This window comes from Varanus komodoensis, unplaced genomic scaffold (assembly GCF_004798865.1).
Source record: "Varanus komodoensis strain SLA01 unplaced genomic scaffold, ASM479886v1 scaffold91, whole genome shotgun sequence".
Classification (NCBI taxonomy): Eukaryota; Metazoa; Chordata; class Lepidosauria; order Squamata; family Varanidae; genus Varanus; species Varanus komodoensis.
The window spans coordinates 1,855,487-1,875,311 of NW_025336610.1; the positions used below are offsets into that span (position 1 = coordinate 1,855,487).

The 19,825-nt window shown below is 55.5% G+C and overlaps 1 non-coding gene across 1 annotated transcript; it reads left to right on the forward strand.

The window, feature by feature from the left end:
* The first annotated feature begins 17,081 nt into the window (after positions 1-17,081).
* Positions 17,082-17,154, forward strand: TRNAK-UUU. Its single transcript has one exon. It is a non-coding gene; the product is annotated as a tRNA-Lys (tRNA).
* Positions 17,155-19,825: the final 2,671 nt, after the last annotated feature.

A 19,825-nucleotide genomic window follows, 5' to 3' on the forward strand; every position in this document is an offset into this window, starting at 1 on the left:
GCAAGGTCGGCAGGAGCTGAGATGGAGCAACAGGAACTCAACCTGCGTGCAGATTCGAACCGGTGACCTTTCGATCAACCAGCACAGCAGCACAGCGGTTTAAACCCCTGCGCCACCTGTATCCCCACTTTTTCTGGTAGTGAGAGCTTTACTTCTGCATCCCAAAATAGTGTTTGCAGTTGCATTGCACTGCTGGGTCATATGCAGCTTCTCGTCTACAACAACACCTAGGTCCCTTTCACTCTCAGTACTGCTGAGCCAAGTATTCCCCATCTTGCGCCAATACAGCTGATTTTTATTTTTTTATTTTTGCCTAGGTGGAGGACTTGGCATTTGCCCCTGCTGAGTTTTGCTCGGTTGTTTTCCACCCAGCATTCAAGCTTGTCTGGGTCCCCCTGGATCTTCTTCTTGTCTTCCAGGGTGTTAGCTCTGCCACCCAGCTTAGTATTCTCTGCAAATGTAATTATCATTCCCTGGATTTCCTCATCGAGATCATTAATGAAGATGTTTGTTTATTTATTTATTTAAACATTTCTAGGCCGCCCCATTCGCCGAAGCCTCGGGGCAGCTTACAAAACAACAGTTAAAATATAAAACACTAAAAATATAAAACACATTAACATTATAAAATAAGTCGCCCTAGCCGAAGAATTAAGCAAATAATATTAGCAATTAAAATGACGTTTGAATAAAAAGGTCTTCGCCTGGCGCCAAAAAACAAATAACGACGGCGCCAGGCGGCCCTCTCTGGGGAGCGCATTCCATAGATTGGGCGCCACCGCAGAGAAAGCCCTCCTCCAAGTACCTACCCTCCTAATTTCTTTCATGGAGGGTTCCCGGAGAAGGGCCTCTCCCGCAGATCTCAGGGGGCGGGCGGGTGTATATGGACGTAAGCGCTCCTTCAGGTAGCCAGGACCCAAGCCGTTTAGGGCTTTATAGGTCATCACCAACACCTTGAATTGGGCCCAGACTTCAATGGGAAGCCAGTGAAGCTGACGGAGGACTGGAGTCATGTGAACATAACGCCCAGTCCCCGTCAGCAGCCTGGCAGCTCTATTCTGCACCAACTGAAGTATCCGGGCCGTCTTCAAGGGTAGCCCCACGTAGAGCACGTTACAGAAGTCTAGTTGGGAAGTCACCAGCACGTGTGTCACTGTCTCCAGGCAGTCGTACTCTAGGTAGGGGTGCAGTTGATGGATCAGCCGAAGCTGAAGGAAAGCGCTCCTCACCACCGCTGCCACCTGAGCTTCCAGTGAAAGTTCTGGGTCGAGGAGCACTCCCAAGCTGCGGACCTTGTCCCTAAGAGGGAGTGCAACCCCATTCAGGACTAGGTTCAATCCACCCTCTCCGAAGCTCGATCCACCAACCAACAGGACCTCCGTCTTGTCTGGATTGAGCTTCAGTTTATTGGCCCTCATCCAGCCCATTACCTCGGCCAGGCACCGGTTCAGCACAGCCACTGCCTCACCTGGATTGGTGGAAAACGAGAGGTAGAGCTGGGTGTCATCAGCGTATTGATGATTCCGCAGCCCACACCTTCTGATGACCTCTCCCAGCGGTTTCATGTAGATGTTGAACAGCAAGGGGGACAAAATGGACCCCTGCGGTACTCCATGGCAAATCTGCCATGGCGCAGAGACATAGTCCCCCAGCACCACGTTCTGGAATCGACCATTGAGATAGGAGCGGAACCACTGCAGAGCAGTGCCTCCGACCCCCAATCCTGCCAGCCTATCCAGAAGGATACCATGGTCGATGGTATCGAAAGCCGCTGAGAGGTCCAGGAGAACCAACAGGGACGCACTCCCCCTGTCCTTCTCCCTGCACAGGTCATCGTACAGGGCGACCAAGGCAGATTCAGTACCGTACCTGGGTCTGAAGCCGGACTGAAATGGGTCCAGATAATCAGTCTCATCCAAGAGAGCTTGGAGTTGTCCCGCCACCACCCGCTCTAACACCTTGCCCAGAAACGGGATGTTGGCCACTGGTCTATAGTTAGTGGCCATCTCTGGTCTCGGGACTGGGCATTATGGTACCCCCCCCCCCACAACTCCTCCCCAGGTGGAGAAGCTGCCGTTGATGACCACTCTTTGTGACCCATTTTGAAGCCAGCTGTGGATCCAGGTGTCTCTGAGAGGCACAGGAACACGAGAGCACTGAGTCAGTAGCCCTCCTCCACTCTTCCCCTGCCCAGTGGATTATTTTCTTTCGGCAAACCTCCCTTGACAACATCGCTCGAGCACAGCTTGTTGTCTGCCTTGGCATTTGGCTCCCTCCCTACGCCTCCCATCCGCTTTGCACCGGCGAGAAGCCAAAAGCCTTCATGGTGTCACACACACAACTTGTGTGCCATGAACCATGAATGTTTACTCTGGAGTAATCCTCCTGGAGCTCAAGTGTGTATAGGATTGCAGCCTTACGGCAAAAGGGGTGCAGTTTTACAAACTCTGCCCTCCAGACTCCACAGCTGTTTGCTGGGTTTGGTAGCTAACCACTTTCCTGCCCGTGGTGAAGTTTGCCTTTTCCTTGAAGGAACCGGGTCCAATTCATGCCTCTGGCCCAGCTAGTCTAGTTTTGTTTTTATTTTTTATTTATTAAAACATTTTTATGTCGCCCCATTCGCCGAAGCCTCCTTCCTTTCCTTTACAAATTAAAAGTGACCAGTGAGGAAGAGTCTTTGCAGCATCCAGTCTCCTCCAGTCCATGAAACAGGTGCCCCAGAGTGCAAGCACAGGTAGAATTTACTTAAAAAATGTCTATGCCACCCAATAGCCAAAGTTCTCTGGAAAGATTACAACAGCACATTAAAAATATAATACAAAATGCAGCATATTAAAACATCATTAAGAAGTTTGTGATACAAAATGAAAAAATCAAATTGAAAACAAAGAAAAAATGCAACTGGAAGGACAATCTTTAGACTTGTTCAGCAACTAGAAAGCCCCAGTCCTTGAATGTCCTTCAGTAAAGAACACACTTTACCTGGTGCCGAAAAGGTTGACTCCAGGTTGACCTCAGTGGGGAGCAAATTACAAAACGGGGGGGGGGGGGCACCACTCAAAAGCCCTTCTCCTTGTTGCCGCCATCTGAGCCTCCCTCAGAGGTGGCAGTCAAAGAGGGGCCTCAGAACGATTGTAGGGTCCGCACACATGAAGGTCAGGCAAGGCGTTCCGTCGGGTATCGCCGTCCCAAGCCATGTAGGGCTTTATAGGTTAAAACCAGCAGCTTGAACTGGGCTCAGCAGCAGTGCACGTGGGCCAGAATCGGTGTTCTGTAATCAGGCCGTCTGGTCCCTGTTGCTAGTCGTAATGTTTTAATAAATAAAAAAATAAAAATAAAAATAAATAGTCTGGCTGCCGTATTTTGCACAGGCTGCGGCTTCCAAACAGTCTTCAAGGGTAGCCCCACATAGAGTGCATTGCAGTAATCTAGCTTAGAGATTACCAAAGCATAATCATTGATCGCAGACAGGAATGTAGCTGGGCCACCAGCTGAAGCCGGCAGAAGGCAGTCCAAGCCACGGAAGCCACCTGGGCCTCAAGTGACAAAGATGGCTGAAGAATCGCCCCCAAGCTACGAACCTGCTCCTTTTCCCCGAACATGTGTAGGATTCTGACCCCTAGCCATATCCCCCGTAGCCTACTAACCATTATTAATTGAAGGGGGAATTACAAAACCCCCAGTACCACTCTCTTTTAATTCATGGATGGATGGGAGGCCATGAAACATGGATGCAAGGTGCCGTTTCAGAGCGCAGGTCCCCAGCTGGATCGCCACGGCATCAGAATCCACCCCGGCAGGCAGAGCCCTGCGAGTCGCTCGCATCCTTAAACCAGAGCTGGGCCGGGAAAGCCCTCGCAAACCGCTAGGCTCAGTCCCGGCAAAACCCCCTCCAGCCCAGGCCCTGCCCAATCCGGCCCTCCCTTTGTTACCTGTGCGCTTTCATGGCAATGGTGCCGGGAGGTTTCCCGGGTGACCCCACCTGGATGATGCAGCCCACTGGGTCCAGTGGGTCCCCCACCCCATCCCTCCCTCAGCTGCCACTGTTGGCTGGGATTCAGGCTGGGCCCGGGAGCCCAGTGGACAGAAACGCAAGGCGCAATCGCACGCGTGAAGCGCACTGAACGAGGAGCGCACGCTTCCCCCTGTTCCCGTGAATGCGCGCTGGGAAGCGGCTTCTTCCAGCTCCAGAATGGACTTGCAGAGCTGCCTGGGAGAGGAGGACGACTTCCTGGGAGACGCTCCCGCCCTGGGCTGGGAAGGTCCCTTCTCCAACCTCTCGCTCAGTAGCTCTCATGGCCCGGACCCGAGCCAGGGGGACGGTCAGGACGAGCCCCCAGACTCCGTGCCTGACGGCAGCGGGCCGCTGCTGAGATGCCTCAAGAGGATCTTCCACAAGGTGAAGAAGGAAAGAATGAGGCGGCGCAGAACCGTGACTTCAGGTCTGTTGCCCGAGGCGGGCCTGGGGCGGGCGGGCCAGCGGGCCGCCGAGGGCCATTTCTTGGTGGCGCGGTGGTGCGTTCCGCCACGTGCTACGGCACAATGCTGCCGACGGCATGCTCGGAGACATATGCGCCTCTGATGCTCTGCAGCACAGCAAGGAAACCAATTCTGGTCCTGCAGCTGCAGCACTTTGGATGGGAAGGGACGCTGGCCAGGGAGCCCTCGAGCCGCGTCATGTCAGTGCACAGATACTCCGCCCCAAGATCAGGGCTCTGTTTCCCACCCTGGAGGGAGGGAGCTGAAGGATTCCACGCTTGCCCATGTACCCACTTATTCTGTGATGTTTTCCTCTGTATTTTGTTATTGTTAGCCACCTCGAGCATGTTCTGGGGGAAAGGTTCTATGTATCCAACATGTATAGATAAAGAATAAGATGTGGTTGCGTTCATGTGGACTAGAAACTTTGAATCTGGGAACTGAGATTATTGTAGGCATATCTCAGCATCAGATTCTTGAGAGGGACATGGATCAATGGTGGCGCACGTGTTCTGCGTGCTGAAGATCCCCCATTCAGTCCCTGACCTGTCCAGTTAAAAACAGGAAGGGCGCATGTCTGAGCCCCGGAGAGCTGCTGCCAGCCCGAGCGGAGGGTACTGAACTAGCCAAATGGTCAGACCTCAAAGTAGGCCGCATCTGCACCATCTGGGCACGCGGCACCAAGCTTGTGCAAACAGGGAAGCCGAACAGCTCTTCAGACACGCAACAAGTGACCCGTCGCTGGGTCAAGCTGCCGGTTTCTTAGCAAGGAATAGTTCTGTCCACACTGAAAGGGTAAATCCTTCTCCTTTTCCCTCTCTCCCCCCCACTCTGTTTCCAGTCCCTGATCTCTCTGCGATGGCAACTATCTGGGAGGAAAATGAGCACCCCGGTTCTTCGCAAGAGCCCGAGCTCTTGCTGCAATCCTGGAGGAGCACCATGGACTATTTTAGCAGTAAAAAAGAGGTGTGGAAAATCATGGCCGCACGCGCTCCCCTTTGTGTCTGGAGAGCCCAGGAAGCTGAAGCGTGGCCCTCACGGCTGGCAGGCCGAGAGCCCGGTTTGGCCCCAGTCGCTCTCCCGTGGTGCTCTGTTCGGGGCCCGAGGCAGGCCCCCAACCTTTTGGGGTCTGTGGGCACACTGAGAATGTCGAGAGAGCATTGTGGCTGCTTCACAAAATGGCCGCCATGGCGGCTTTCCTATTAACAAAATGGCCACCCTGGCAAAATGTGGCCAAGCACCAAACACCCGTTTCCCAGCAGGCTGAAAAGAACTGTCAGCTGCCAAGCAACGGAGCTGCAGGGCCGAGAGCAAGAGCATCGTCCCTGCTGCCCGAGGCTGGGGGATTCCTCTCCCACATGCCCTGATAGCCCCCAGTGAAGGACCCCCCCCCGATGTGCGCCCGAGCCTCTCTGGGGTGGGCAAGCCGATTCCCCAGGCCTCACCCTCTGAGGTATGGCGGAATTCCCTGAACAGACAATGCCAGTGGCTGCCGAACCTCCAGAGGCAGAGCATCCCACAGAACGGGGCCACCACGCTGAAGGCCCTGCTCCAGGTGGACTCCAATCAGCTGAAGGTCCATGTGGCACCATCAGTGACCTCAGGGACCTCAGGGACAGGCTAAATGGAACCCTCCTGTGATTTTTGCTTGTTTTCATTTTAATTTAGTCTAAGGATGTAAGTCTTGAGTCCATTGCATGCAAGTAGAACAGTGGGGTGGCTCTGCCTTCCCATCGAGCCAATATCTCCCCCAAATTTGGAGTATGCAGGGACCAAGAAAGGAAAAAAAGCATATAGGAAATACCAAAGGGGATTTTGTGTGTGTGTGTGGGGGGTTAAATTTAAGGGGGAAGTAACTCTCGGTGGCCGCATGCAGTAGTCCTGCTCTGGATCTGGGCCCCATGTGCTTACCCTGCAGATGACGAACGGGTCAGGGCTAGCAGCTCGCCATGCGTTTTACAGAGCGCCTTGTTTAGCCCCAGAATGTTCTAGATATTGTCAGTGCTTCAGGGAGAAACCTTTAAATTCTGGATCGAACTCTTCCCGAGTCTGGCTCAGCTCCACAGAAAATACGGACATCCTCCCCCACACCTTTGGGGTGCCGCTCCCCAGCAAACGGTCTGCTCCCTAGCTGGGCAGCCTCTCGGGGCAGAACCTCTGAATGAAAAACCATGTCGAAGGAATGGGCACGTCTCATTTTGTCTTCTCCCCTCCCTCCCATCTGCTGCAGGATGACATGATGAAGAAGAGTTTTTTGCGATTCCTGTCCATTCTCAGCAAGACAATCAACTGGAGCGGCATGACGGAACTCTTCATGGACAACTTTACCTCCGATGTTGTGGGAGCCATAACGGTAGGCTGGCCGCTTGCTTGCTTTGCTGAGGGTGCAATCCAGGGCGCGTTCAAACAACAAAAAGACCTACAGCACTCAGCACTGTCCCAGCCAGCAAATCCTGCGTATGCACAGGACTGCCCCTTCATCTGCTTCCTGCTGCTCCCCCCAGGAATGCTCAGAGCAGCTGAGGGCACGGTCCTACACAGGGAGGCAGAAATCAGTCCACATGGCTGTCTGGCTGGGAGAGGCTACGAGCTGCAGGACTTATTTTTGTCTGGAAATGGGTAGGGTTGCCCCTTGCATGAAAAAAAAATCCAATTCAAACCAGCAGGGGAGTAGCAACAGACCACGGTCACCAAGGAAAGCAGAGTGAGGAAACGGCATCCACACCCCTGACCTTGCATTGTGAAAACTTGCAGAAAAGATGGCACGGGCAGGAAGGGCCGCTCTCAGACCCTTGGTTGGACTGCAGGTCCATGGCAGCAGTTTATTTGCTTTTTAAAAAGCCAAGCCAGGACAAGCCAAGCCCATGAAGATCTGCACAAGCCTTCCTTCTTATGCAGAGCACAGTCGTATTACAGGGGAACCGACATGGTCTCATCCTTCATCCGCTTCTCAAGGCGTGGAGGAGCAGCTGTGCCTGCCGTGAGGGGAGGCAAGCCTCCGGTCAGGGGGGTCTCCTCATGCACTGCCAATCTCCAAACCTCCAAGCATTTATTCAGGGAGAGATTGTTGAGTTCGCACATCTGGGCGCCCTTTAAACCGAAGGTGTCAAACCCATTTCAATCCAAGGACCGAAATCAGTTTCAGAGGCATTCTCAGGAGAGGCATTCCAGTGGCTGATGAAAACAAAGGCAAGGGGTGAGGCCCACATACCAAATGCACCAACGTATTTTCGCTTAACACTTCCTGCACAGCCTGGCTACGTCTTGAGGGTTCCACCCGACCTCCAGAATCTCTTTCAAAATATGCCTCAGGGTATCTCACCGGGGATATTTTGAGCTTTTAGTGGGGGAGAAAAAACCAAACCACTGGAGGTTGGCGCAGAGGGTGCGGGATCCCAGGATGGCTGGATCTGGCCCGTGGTCTTGAGCTTCCCCGCTCCTGCCTTTGGTCCTTTGAAGCAGGGCCGTCTGAACAGCATGATGGGCCCCGGGCAAAGCAGTGTCCTGGGGCCCCGACGACAACTACAACTGCTGTTAATTTTGGAAGTTTTCCAATTTTCCAAGGGTTAACCTGCACAGATTAGTATTGGGCCCACGGGCAAGTGCCCATCAGGCCCACGCATTAAGACGGCCCTGCTTTGAAGCCTGTGGCCCAAAATTCCTTCTCTCGACTCTGCTGTCCACTGACTCCAGCCTCGGTCAACCTGACCTCTTCCAACGGCCTGCTGTTTCCAGATCTAATTCTTTCTGCCTGGTTCTATCTTGCCACAACCAGACCAGATCCTGCCAGGGCTTCCTGATGCCCCTCAAATATTGGCTAGCTCTGAACTGTCCTGTGTTTTCTGGGTGCTGAGGAAGAGTTAGGCCTTTTATGCAACAGAAATCCATGTCGGTATCATACTGATGGTAATTTGTAAGGATGCCTGGCTACGTCTTGAGGGTTCCACCTGACCTCCAGAATCTCTTCCAAAATGCTCCTCAGGGTATCTCACGGGGGGCTCTTTCCACTTCCCTGCAGGAGATGGTCAAGAGAGAGCTTCCAGAGCCCAGCGTCATCTGCCTTTATTCCATGAGCACCATCATCGACTTAAGGTACGCTGGGGTCTCGTTTGCTCTGTTAGCTCACGATCTGACTGCTGACCCCTGGCCCAGCAATCCTTCTGCCGCCACCACTGCGGTTTGTGAAAAGGGAACCCCCAGTGCATTTGTGGCGAGAGGTCGCTGAGGCCCCGTCGGTGCGGGTGTTCAAGGAGAGGCTGGACGCGCATGTGGTGGGCATGTTGTGAGCAGAACCTGCTGGAGCCGGAGGTCAGACTAGATGGCCCGGGAGGCCCCTTCTGACTCGCTCTGTTCCTATGTTTCTGTGTTACTGTGTGCAAATGTACAAACTGGAATGGGCTTCCTCGGGAGGTGGTTGAGGCCCCATCTGTGAGGGGTTCAAGGGCAGGCTGGACGTGCACATGATGGGCATGTCCTGAGAGGAGCCGGCTGGGACCGGGGGTCAGATGGCCCGGGAGACCCCTTCCATCTCAGCCTGTTTCTATGTTTCTCTGTTTCGCTGAACTGGTTATAAGTTCTCTTCACACTTCAAGTCCCATCTACCCTGGACACAGAGTCAAAATACATTTGGTTGACATTTTAATGCTATCTTCCCTAATTTCTGCTTTTTGAGCCAATACACAAGCCAAAACTCAGTGGTCCTTCAATATTCACATTTCTCTGAATTTTGCAACAGCTGCTCTTCAATCAAACATGCATGTAAGATATGTGTATATTAACAGAAAGTGCATGCAGAAATATGTTTATTTGTGAAAATCACTTTAGACATGTATTATATTGGAGAAAATTGCATACAAAAGCTATGCATTAGGAGAAATACAAGCTTTAAAAACCTCTCAGAAGTTTGGGGAGAACATGAACGAGCAGGTCAGTGAAATGAGAAAGGGAGAAAGGATTAAATAAGCAGCTTTGCACACTGGTTTTATACCAGCAGAATATAAGTCGCAGTTGTGGTTCCACCTTTACGGAGCTGCAGTTGCTCATGTTTTCTGGGGGCAGGAATTGTGATTAAGAACTGCGTCAAGCAACTGAGGGACGTGAGGGTCTGAAGGATAACTGGATTCCAACCTTCATACTGACCAGGGAATTAGAAATGCATGTCAAAAAGAGATCCTCTCCCAGTTCCACTTTTAGTTCAAGCCCAGCCCAGCCTCTTCTCTGAAGCTGGACAGCTGCTGGAGAGATTCATCTTCCTTTAAAGCGTCTATATGAATCCACCCTAGAAATGTGATGGAATTGAGCCAATAGAAGCAAGCATTCCCGGGGCCCGAGTGGTTCTACAAGTTCAAGAAATGATTGCGACTAACTATTGGTTTGCCTGTTAATTGGCATTTCTTTACTTGTGGGAGGAATGAGCGAGCAAGCAAGCGGCACGCTGGCAGGAGTGGACTCTCGGAGCCACCGCTTGGCCCTTTTGTGAGCTGTTTCTTGCACAGGGTGCGGAATTCATATCGGGACAGCAAAGATGCGATCTATATTTTGTGCCCTCTTTAGAACAGGGCTGTGTCTATCTCTGCTGAAACGGGCTCAGGAATAGGGACTGCCTGATGCAGAGCGATGGGAAGCGGCTTGTGAGGGCGTTTAGCTTCTGGGGACAGGGCTCGCTGGGCGGCAAAGGATGGGACCAGGAAGAGCCACACGGGATGGGGACAAGAAGCCCGTGTCCTTTGGGAGCCTCTTGCTAGCAGTGGACAAGCAGAAGCTCCCAGAAAACCCATGGGCACAACAGCGTGTTTGCGCTAGCTGGGGATGACAGGAGCTGTAGTACATTTGATGTGGGCCAGTTAGGGAAGGCTGGCCCAGGAGCCTCTCTGGGCTCTTCATCTCTCAGGTTGTGCTCGGCAGGAACCGCAGGGAGGGCGTTGTTAGGATCGACGGGGTGCGGTTGTCGCGAGCTGCCCCTCTTGCTTTGCACCAAAAAGGCGGACTTAAGAAATGCTGGGATCAAATGAAATGGCACCCCCAAACAATTGCCTGTGCATTCGGTCGTTCCAGCAAGAGGCAGGTCACAAAGACCATGGGGTCCTACAAGAAGGGCATCTTGCTGCGCACCTTCTTCAAGAGCGTCTTCTCTCTTTCACCCGTGAAGCTGGGACAAGAGGAAGGGGGAGCCGAGCATGCCAGCGTTCAGTACGCCAAGGTAGCCGCCTTTTCCTCTCTGGATGGGCATCCCCACCTGCCTCCCCCCCCCCCCGCCCCCCTGCGCCTGCGTCAGGTGGTTGGCTTGTCCCCCGCACACCTGCTTTTTTAACCCTGACATGAATAGGCGGGTAAGCGAGTTCCAAGAGCTAAGAGAAAGACTGGCTGCGCAGCAGAGCTGCAGCCTAGAGGGATGCAGCCCCAGTGCCTTTTTCTGAGCAGGCAAGCTCATTTCACCTGTCCTAGGCCCCTCTCAGACTCCCCTGGGGGCCCCGTTGGGCAGAAAGGCAGGATAAAAATGTATTAAGTAAGAAAATAAGTAAGATACCAGCGGCCACCGGCATGCCACTTGCCAGACATGGTGCACTTTCGCACTTTGCCTTCCGGTTTCATCCCAGGCAAAGACGGCGTTCTGGGAAGCCCAAAACCCGCCTCTCTGCGTTGTGTTTTCTGCAGTAAAGGCGTTGTCCTGATCAGCGTCCCTGTGGCTGCTGGTGCCCCGAGAGAATTTGCGTGGTTGCTGTGTCCGGGCAAACGGTTGCGTTGCCCAGTGTGAACTTTCCTGAGGGACACAAACTCACGCCAAGGCTTTTCAGCATTTCTCTGGAAAAGGACACCACTTGCCTCCTCTCCCAGGTCAAGCGCCGCTCATTCAGCAGCCCTGAGGAAGAGGGACTCCTCCGGCAGCCCAGGGGCCTGCCAGGCGGAGCGGATGCTCTAGCTCGAGGTCCTGCCTTGAGCGGGGAAGGGGTGGGACTGGTGGCCGTCTTGGCCCCTTCCCATTCTGCCACTCCTGGCTTCCTGGACCCGGTGAACATGGCCGCTTCCAAGCTCTCATCTTCCCTCTGCCCTGAGCCAGCCGGGCTTCATTTCCACTTTTTCCCAGAGCCTCTTCATCCGCATATATCAGACCTTCAGCGAAATGCTGCAGCAGCTGATGGTGGAGAATCCAATTGCTTCAGAGCTGGAAAGGATCTTACAGGTAAGCCCCTTTAAAAGAAGGAGGGAGTCACACAGAGGTGAAAGGTAGGCAGATTTCTTTGATTTTAAACGGTGTATTTACCTGAGGCGTTTCTAGGCTGCCCTTCAGCCTCACAGTCACCAGGGCAGGATGCAACCAGCTGTACCAAAATGCAAATACAATAAACACAAAGCCTTCATAAATCATCTCTGAGGCAACAAAAACACACAAACAGTGCAACCAACTTTAAAATGCCTGAACAAGTAAAAACATGTTGGTGCAAGATGGATAAAGTCAACACCAGCCGCACCCACCCAGCAGGGGTGGGGAACCGTTTTCACCCCACGGGCTGCATTCCATCCCAGGGAGACTTTCAGGGGCTGCATCCCAGTGGCAGGCAGGGATTAAAAATCCAGCCTCCAACTTCCGGAATCCCATTCTTGCCCATTTACAGTGGAAAGCACGTCCATGACAAAACTCAGCAGGAAACGAAAGTGGAGAGTGGAGCACTTTCCTTGATTACTTCCCGCAAGCCAAGCAGGGAAAGACTCTTATCTCTGCCTGGTGATAAGAGCGGCTTCTTTTCAGCACTGCAAAAGGGAAGTGGTTTCTCTCCTTAGCAGCTGGCTGGAAAGAAGGTCTTTCCTCTCTGTGGAAGAAGAAGGGAAGCGCAGTATCTTAAACCCTAAGCCTTCTTACGTGTGCTCTTCCCCGCTCCATGACAGCTGATGACCCCGTGGCTGCAGTCCTCCGAAGCCGACCTGCGCGAGAGAGCCGTCTGGAGCGGTGCTTCGCTGCTCAACTTCGTGGCCAGCAAACTGCGGCTGGATGTGAGTAGCCCTGGCGCCCTCCTTGACTGCAGGATGAGCACCTGAGTTGCATGCCAAGCGCCCTCTGTGCGGGCAGTCGGAGGGCTGGGAGGGGCCTTCGCCAGAATGCTGGAGCAGAGCCCCCCGCTGCCTGGGGGTGGGTTGTGACGCTACGGAGAAAGAAAATCTGGGCAAGTGTCAGACGCATTGCCGATTGCACCCTCTCCCAAGTCCGTGCACAAGTATTGCCAGTGAGCGTGTGGCCAGCACCCCGGGACACTTGTCTGGAAGACTGGCTTGGGCACTTCAGAAATGAAAAACGGTGCGACATGGCTGCCTGCCAGTTGGCACCTTGAATCTCACCCGGCCAGAAACGGGGGAGCCCCTTCGGAGGCCCGGCGGGCCGGCTGACTGGAGCCACCAATCCGCCCTCTCCTGTCCTTCAGACGATGTCCAAATTCTCCCGGCTTGGCCACCTGGTCGCAGTGCTGGGCATCCGCTGCGGGGACCCCGTCAAGTCGATCAGCTCTAAGGCGGCGAAGAGCATCCACCTGCTCCTCACGATCGTGCTGGGCCAAAAGAGTAAGAGGTTTCGGCTGCAGGGACCCCCGGAACGGCCCTGCTCCCCTCCTCGCTGGCTGACAGGGACAGGGAGAGAGCGGGAGGGCGCTCAGGGCAGGACCACGCTTGCGGGGGCGGGTGCTGCTCTCTGTGGGAATTATGCTCTCTGGGAGTACCTAGTGATCCATCCATGGGTGGATATTGCAGGACGCAGAACGATGGGCTTCGGCTACCGGGAGCCAGGTTCCGGCTAGGTAGGCTGAGAGGGCAGCACTGAGCCGGGGGCTGGAGCCACGGGCAAATCTGATTCCCGTGTGCAGGGAGGAGGTTGCTCCAGAGATAAGCATGTGCGAAGGAAGGCTAAACTTGCTTTCCCATTACGGTGTGCCTCAGTCGCGAAGCTGGACGACAAGAACGCCCACACGGAGGCCATCAAGCGGAAGCACAAGGAGTTCTTGGAGACCTGGAACCCGCTGGTGTTTCTCAAAAACCCCTCCAGGGTGGCGGAGGTAATGGGGATGGGGTGGGCGGACGGGCACAGACACCCCACTGGCTGTAGTGGGAGGCGGTTAGCCAGTTCCTAAGCAGCCGGCCATTAGGAGGAGCAGAATGTGCGGGCCTGGCGGCGAAGGTTGTCGCCCTCCCATAGCAGCTGAAGGGGAATGTGTGGGGAGAGATGCTCCTTCACATACTGGCTGACTTCAGGCAGCACAACAGTCTGCACTCAGGGGCTGAGCGTGGGTTGAGCGTGGGTTGCTGCCGAACCGTGGATTGTTCCTAAAGATGGGCTGGGTTCAGAGAGCATGACAAGCCGTGGTGCTTTTTTCCCGCCGTTGCTGGGCTATTGTGTCGCCTGAACCCCGTCACTGTATTTTGCCGTGGTAACTTCCGGATGAGACGAGCCACTGCCCCGTCCGGGGAGGCGAGGGAAGGGAGTGCGAGAGGGCCGAGTTCTGCCACTTCACGCCAGCGAAAGCGTGTGCGGCACCCTGATCTCAGGGTGAAGGACGGGCTCGCTGCGCCTGGAGGTGCTGCTCTTGCTGCAGCCCTGCGGGTTTCGCAAACAATTCAGACCTGCACGAGGATGCATGGGTCCCTTCACGGCTGCATCCAGTGTCGCTTCCGGACACTGTGATCGGCTCCTTCCTTCGTCACAGCGTTTTCCACTTGTGAGAACGAGCATAGTGGGCCGCAGGGGGATTCCAACCCGCTCCCTGAGCCTGGATGGCCCATTCTGTCCCTGTCAGGTTTGTCCCACGTTCTGTTGGCTTTAACCTCAAGCGCTTTCTGTACTGAACATGGAGAATGTGGCAAGTTTTGGTAAATTCTAAGACACCCCAGAGGAAGCGCAATCCTCACCCGTCCCTTTGGCACCTTGCACACCAGTGGAGCTTGGGCAGGTGCACCAACAGGGCGCTTCCCTTGTGTCCCCCCAGGTCTTTGGGGTCTACTTCAGCCCCAGAGAAAAGACGGACTTCATCCTGACCGCGCTGGACGGCCTGACGGAGCACTGCAGCAGCACCTGCTGCGCCACCACCGAGGGGCTCCTGGCCAGCATCGCGAGGAACTGTGGCGCCGAAATAGAAAAGGTGCGGGAGCTCCGGAGACAGGGGGATCCTGCGGGCTGAGAGCCGGTGGGGCTTCTGGGGTCTGTCGGGACTGAGCCAAGTACCTCTGCGGGCATGCCTAGGGAGACACGGGTGCTTACTCTGTGGGGACGGGAAAAGTGGCCCCCCATCACGCCCGTGTCACGGGAGACCGGTGAGAACGGCAGCGGCAGAGAGGAGGAAGCACTCTGGAGCCTGCTCTCTGGATGGGAGTCAGGCTGGGTCCCCGGGCCTGCAAGGAGGCGCCTGGAGCTGGGCGGCTGGTGGAAAAGAGGGCCAGCACAGGACAAGCAGCGCTCGGCGACGTGCAGCCAGGGAGGCGGCCCCCATCCGGAGACCCGCCTTACCTGTTGCATTGGCAGCCCACGCACATTGCGAATTCCGTTCAGGCCACAGGAGCCAGTGGCGGTTTGGCGACAACCCTCTTCCGGATCCCCTAGCCCAGGAACCTCACGGAAGCTTAGGAGAGGCTGGCCAGGTCCCTTGTGGCTGCAGGAGGACAGCGGCTGCGGCCTTCACGAACGGTTGCTCGTTTGCCGTTGGCATAAGGGAAGCGATCGACTAGACCTCTGACCTGTGGCCTGGCTACCAAGCGAGCCAGAGGCTAGCTGCACCACAAGGCCTGGGAGGAGGAGAATCCTGCAGTCCGAGAGCCAGCAGGAACGCAGAGTTCCAACCGCAGCAGGATTCCGCTAAGCCCCTCGAATTCTGGGAGGGGGCGGATTCCTTTGCAGCCACTGATTCTCGCACGAGCTGGGGCCCTTCCCAGCCCTGCACAGGTGCTCTCTACCAGGTGTCTGCCACCTCCCAGGTGTCCCCCAAGACTATGGGCGAAGGTCTTCTCCCTTCCAAGCTGCCTGGCCCTCCCTTCCAGGTATCTGACATTGTTGACGGGATCTGCAGCCGGCTAGACCTGATCCACCAGTCCAGTGCCAGGAGACTGGTGATGAAGCTGGTGGGCGTGTTGGCCGGCAAGACCGAGCACCTGGACACGGTCATCTCAAGCCTTCTGGAGCACTCCTTTCCAACCGACAGGTAAGCACCTTGTCCCCAACCCAATCCTACAAAAATGGGCTGTGTTCACACAGGTGTCTTTTACATTTTGGGTCCGACTCCTGAGCGTTCCTGCTGAACTTGGATGGCCTTACTTCTGAGGAAGCCTATGTGGGATTATGATATTGTCGTGCAGTCAGAATCAAAGGAGTCACTGCCTGAAAGAAGGCTGTGGGGCATGTACAATAAAACAAGCCTGGGAGCTGAATCTTGAGCTCCCGGCCTGCCCTTTCTGAGCCCTGCCCCCTTTCCTATAGCCACAGACGCTTGCAGGGTTTCCCCCTATTCGATGGGGCCAAGGTATTTCCTAGCACTAAAAAGCCTTATGTTAAATTATGCCACACCCTGGTTGCCTTCGGCCCTGATCACAAACGGAGCGTGCCCCCTTCTCAAGAGTTTTTCCAGAAGGGAATCTGGCTCTCTGGTTGAAAGAGATTCCACAGCCCTTTAGACTTACAGTTAGAAGATTCTTCCTAAAGTCCTGCCATTCATGTACATAACTTATTATTTTGAGGGACCCTAAAAGAATCAGGTGCACCAGGAGGAACCAAGGGGAAGGCCCCAAATGACAGAGACTGATTGGAACCCCCCACCCCTCGAGGGTTGCGTGTGCATCGTTTGGAACGGTGGCTTGTTGTTGAAACATGGCTTGTTGCGTGGTCCGAACCCAGATCCACTGCCAAGCCATGGCTTGCTAGCCATGAATAACTCTTGCCGGGGATGGGGGGGCATGTTTTGCTGCTGGGTTGGGCGCTGTGGGTTCTTCACCTTGGCTGGCTGTCTCTGTCGGATTCGTACAACACGATGCTTCACATCTCAACAACAACCCATGGTTCAATGTCGACTACCCAGCCCTCGAGTGTGGGTGATCGTGTTGTGTGAACTCACCCGCTGGGAACTCCAGAAGGCTCCCAGCTGCTGGCATGTCTTCCACCCGCCTCACTCCTGCAGCAGTTCGTCGGAGCTCTGGCAGTCCCTCTCGACCGAGGAAGTCGTTGAAGAGCAGCTCATGGAAAACCTCCTCGCACGGTTGAAGAAGCACCACAGCTCCGAGCCACAGGCCTCCCCAGCATCCATCGCTGTGAGTCGGCCCTCCTCCTCCCCGGAGGGAGCGGAGTTGCGGTCCCCGTTCGACAATGGGAACGGGAAGGGGCCAGCGCAGGCGAGGCCTCGTTCCCCCGAGCAGGCGGAGGCCTTGGGTGGACTGAGTGGGTGGACCGTCATCACGGGGGGCCCTGGCGGGCCTTCCTGTTGCACCCGGTGGGTCATCTCCCCCATTTGTACCACTGCCATGTTTTGGATTAATGCAAAGCCAGTGGCCGCCCTCCCAAACGGAGGGGCTGACTGACCCTTGGCCACTTGCGATGGCACTTCCTCCAGGCAAGAGAGGAAGCGGAGGACGTAGGAGGAGGAGCCTGGATAGCTCAGTTGGCAGAGCATTGGACTTTTAATCTGAGGGTCCAGGGTTCAAGTCCCTGTTCAGGCGAAGGGTCACTTTAACATGCTCATGGTAGGCATGTCATGAGCGGAGCCGGCTGGAGCTGGGGTCAGACTAGATGGCCCGGGAGGCCGCTTCTGGCTCTCTCTTCTTCTAATGGAAAATGTCTTCTACCATTTCACTCCGCTGTATTATTTGTCCCAAAATTCGAGTAACATCTCTCTTTTTTAAAAAAAAGAAGCAATCAAAATGCTAAAAGGCTACGGACGAGTAATGCCATTAAAAGGGGTGGGGGAGACGTCCCCTTTTCTTCATGGTTCTTGGTCAGCGGGGGACCAGCACAGCTCCCGTCTGCCCCAGAAGCGCCTCAGGGCCTTCAGCCAAAGGAGCAGCGGGGGGAGAAGAGGCCGGACCGGAGGCAGCCTTTTCTCCCCAAAAGGCCTGAAGGATAAGCGGCTGGCCACTCTGCCCCCCCCCCCCCCCCCCGGTCTGGCTGCCCCTTCCCATAGGGCAGCATGCCCTCGAGATGAGGGAAGCTGGTAGAGCAAAGCCTCGTTTGGGCTAGGAACCACCCTGAGAGCGGCGGCGGCTCCGAGAGACAGAGGTGCCCCCAGGTCAGCTCGGCGCCATCTTGGAGGCAGCCCCATTGAGTGGAGCGAAGAAGTTGGGAACTTGGGCGGCCCTGTGGGGAAGCCACTCGACTGCCCCATGTGCTATTTCAGAGGTGAGCCGCCCCGCTCTCAGCCGCTTCTCCCCTGCTCTGCCCCACAACCGCCGCTTCGGGTTTTACCACTGCTTCGATGGCCTGGTCTCTCGGAGTGCCAACAACACAACTGTGGGAAAGCCCTGGTAGGAAAAGGAAAGCTCTGAAGTTTGGGCTGGTGCTCACCTGAATCATATCGCCACTGGGGTCCCACCTGGGCTGTGGGCCACCAAGTTTCGCCCCACGTGACCTGGTCCTGCTCATCCCATGAGAGCAGGGAACATACTCTGGGCAGAATCTTCCTCAGCCCTGCCCTCCTCGGAGAGAAAAGCCCCACGGCCCTCTCTGGGGGCTCTGCTCTTTCAGATAAATGCTCCGGTGAGTCATGCGAACTTTTTGGTGCGTCCGGGTACTGGGAGAGGTGGAAGAGCTTGTCCTGAGTGAGCGGGGGACAGGCCTGCGCCCTCCTGGACAGTCTTCTCGGCAGCAGTCGCTTGGGCTGGAACCGTGTCCTGGGATGGAGGGGCCCTCACAGCCCTTGTCTTGCCTGTGGCTCCCCCAGATAATGCACGCTCTGTATGAGGTGATCTCCGTGCCTGAATCCAGAGACACCATCCAGCGGCTCTACCCAGAGGTCCTGACGTCCTTCCTCGTCGAACTCCACTTCAGCACTCAGGCGGAGGCCTTGCCGGAGGCCAAGCCCTTCAGCAAGTGGTATGGGCCAGGAGGCAGCCTGACAAGGTGCGTGCTGCGGAGGGAGGCGCTCCCGGGGCACTGCTGGGGGGGGGGTCTTGCCTCGCCCGCAGGTCGTCTGGCGCCCTCCAGATGTGCTGGTCACATCAGCATCCAGAGGGAGGCAGCTGCCCTTGCTGAGGAAACAGAGAAACAGAGCAAGCCAGAGGGGGCCTCCCGGGCCATCTAGCCTGACCCCCGGCTCCGGCCAGCTCTGCTCACGACATGCCCACCATGTGCACGTCCAGCCTGTTCTTGAACACCTCCCGGGGAAGCCCCTTCCACGCCCTCGGGGTCCTGACTGTCAGGAAGTGCTTCCCGGCACCCAGATGGAACCTGGGTTCCCTGAGCTTGGCTCCGTTGGAGAATGCTCTGCCTTCCCCTGCAGAAAGTCTCCGAGGTCTGAGCAGTGAAGGCTGGTTCTGGCCGGTTCGCTCAGGCTGCCTGCATGCTTCCAAACCCAGGCCAAGCGTCTGGTGTTAACTTAGGCCCTACCTGGGACTGTAATGCTCGGTGGGTTGCCTCTCCCACTGCAGCCTCCCCGGACACTGTGACGGACCCCTGCCTCCCCCTTCTGAGTGCCGTCTCTGAGAGAGGCTCAGCAGATGTGAGCAACAGGAAGGGTCTTCCCAGCGGTGGCCCCCGAACGGTGGAACGATCTTCCTACTAAGGCCCACCTGGTGCCGACCGTGTCATCCTTTTGACACCAGATTAAGAAGGCCCTTTAGAGAAGCACCTGGGTGTTTGAGGGCTTGAAAGGGTTACCCATCCCAACTGAATTAAAGGGCTACCCTTCATCACACGTAGTTTTAGCCATTTTTAGTCTTATTTTTAATTTTTGAGAGATTTTATGATGCTTTGTTCTATTGTTTATATGAACTCTTGTAAGCTACCCAGAGAGTTTCAGCTATTGGGCAATACAGAAATGAAATCCATAACATACAACAACAACAGACCAGAGTGAGCAGGGAGGCAGAGACTGAGTAAAGTGGCCAATACCTGCTCACCGAACAGCGTAGGATGCAGGGCACAGATCTTCACGCAATGTCCGTGCGCTGGCTTGTGGGTACCATGTCCGGCGCTGTGCTCCTGCCCTTTCTCTCCTTCCCTCACCTGGCAACACCGAGTGGGCGCCCTCCAGGCCAGGGGCGGACCCCCCTCGAGTCCCCCTCCAGCCTGCTGGAGTTCCACCGAAGCCAGTGGCCTTCCCCCATCCCACAGCGATGACCCCCACGCCAGGCGGGCCCTGGCACACGCGAGCCAGTTGGGCAGCCCGGCCGGCAC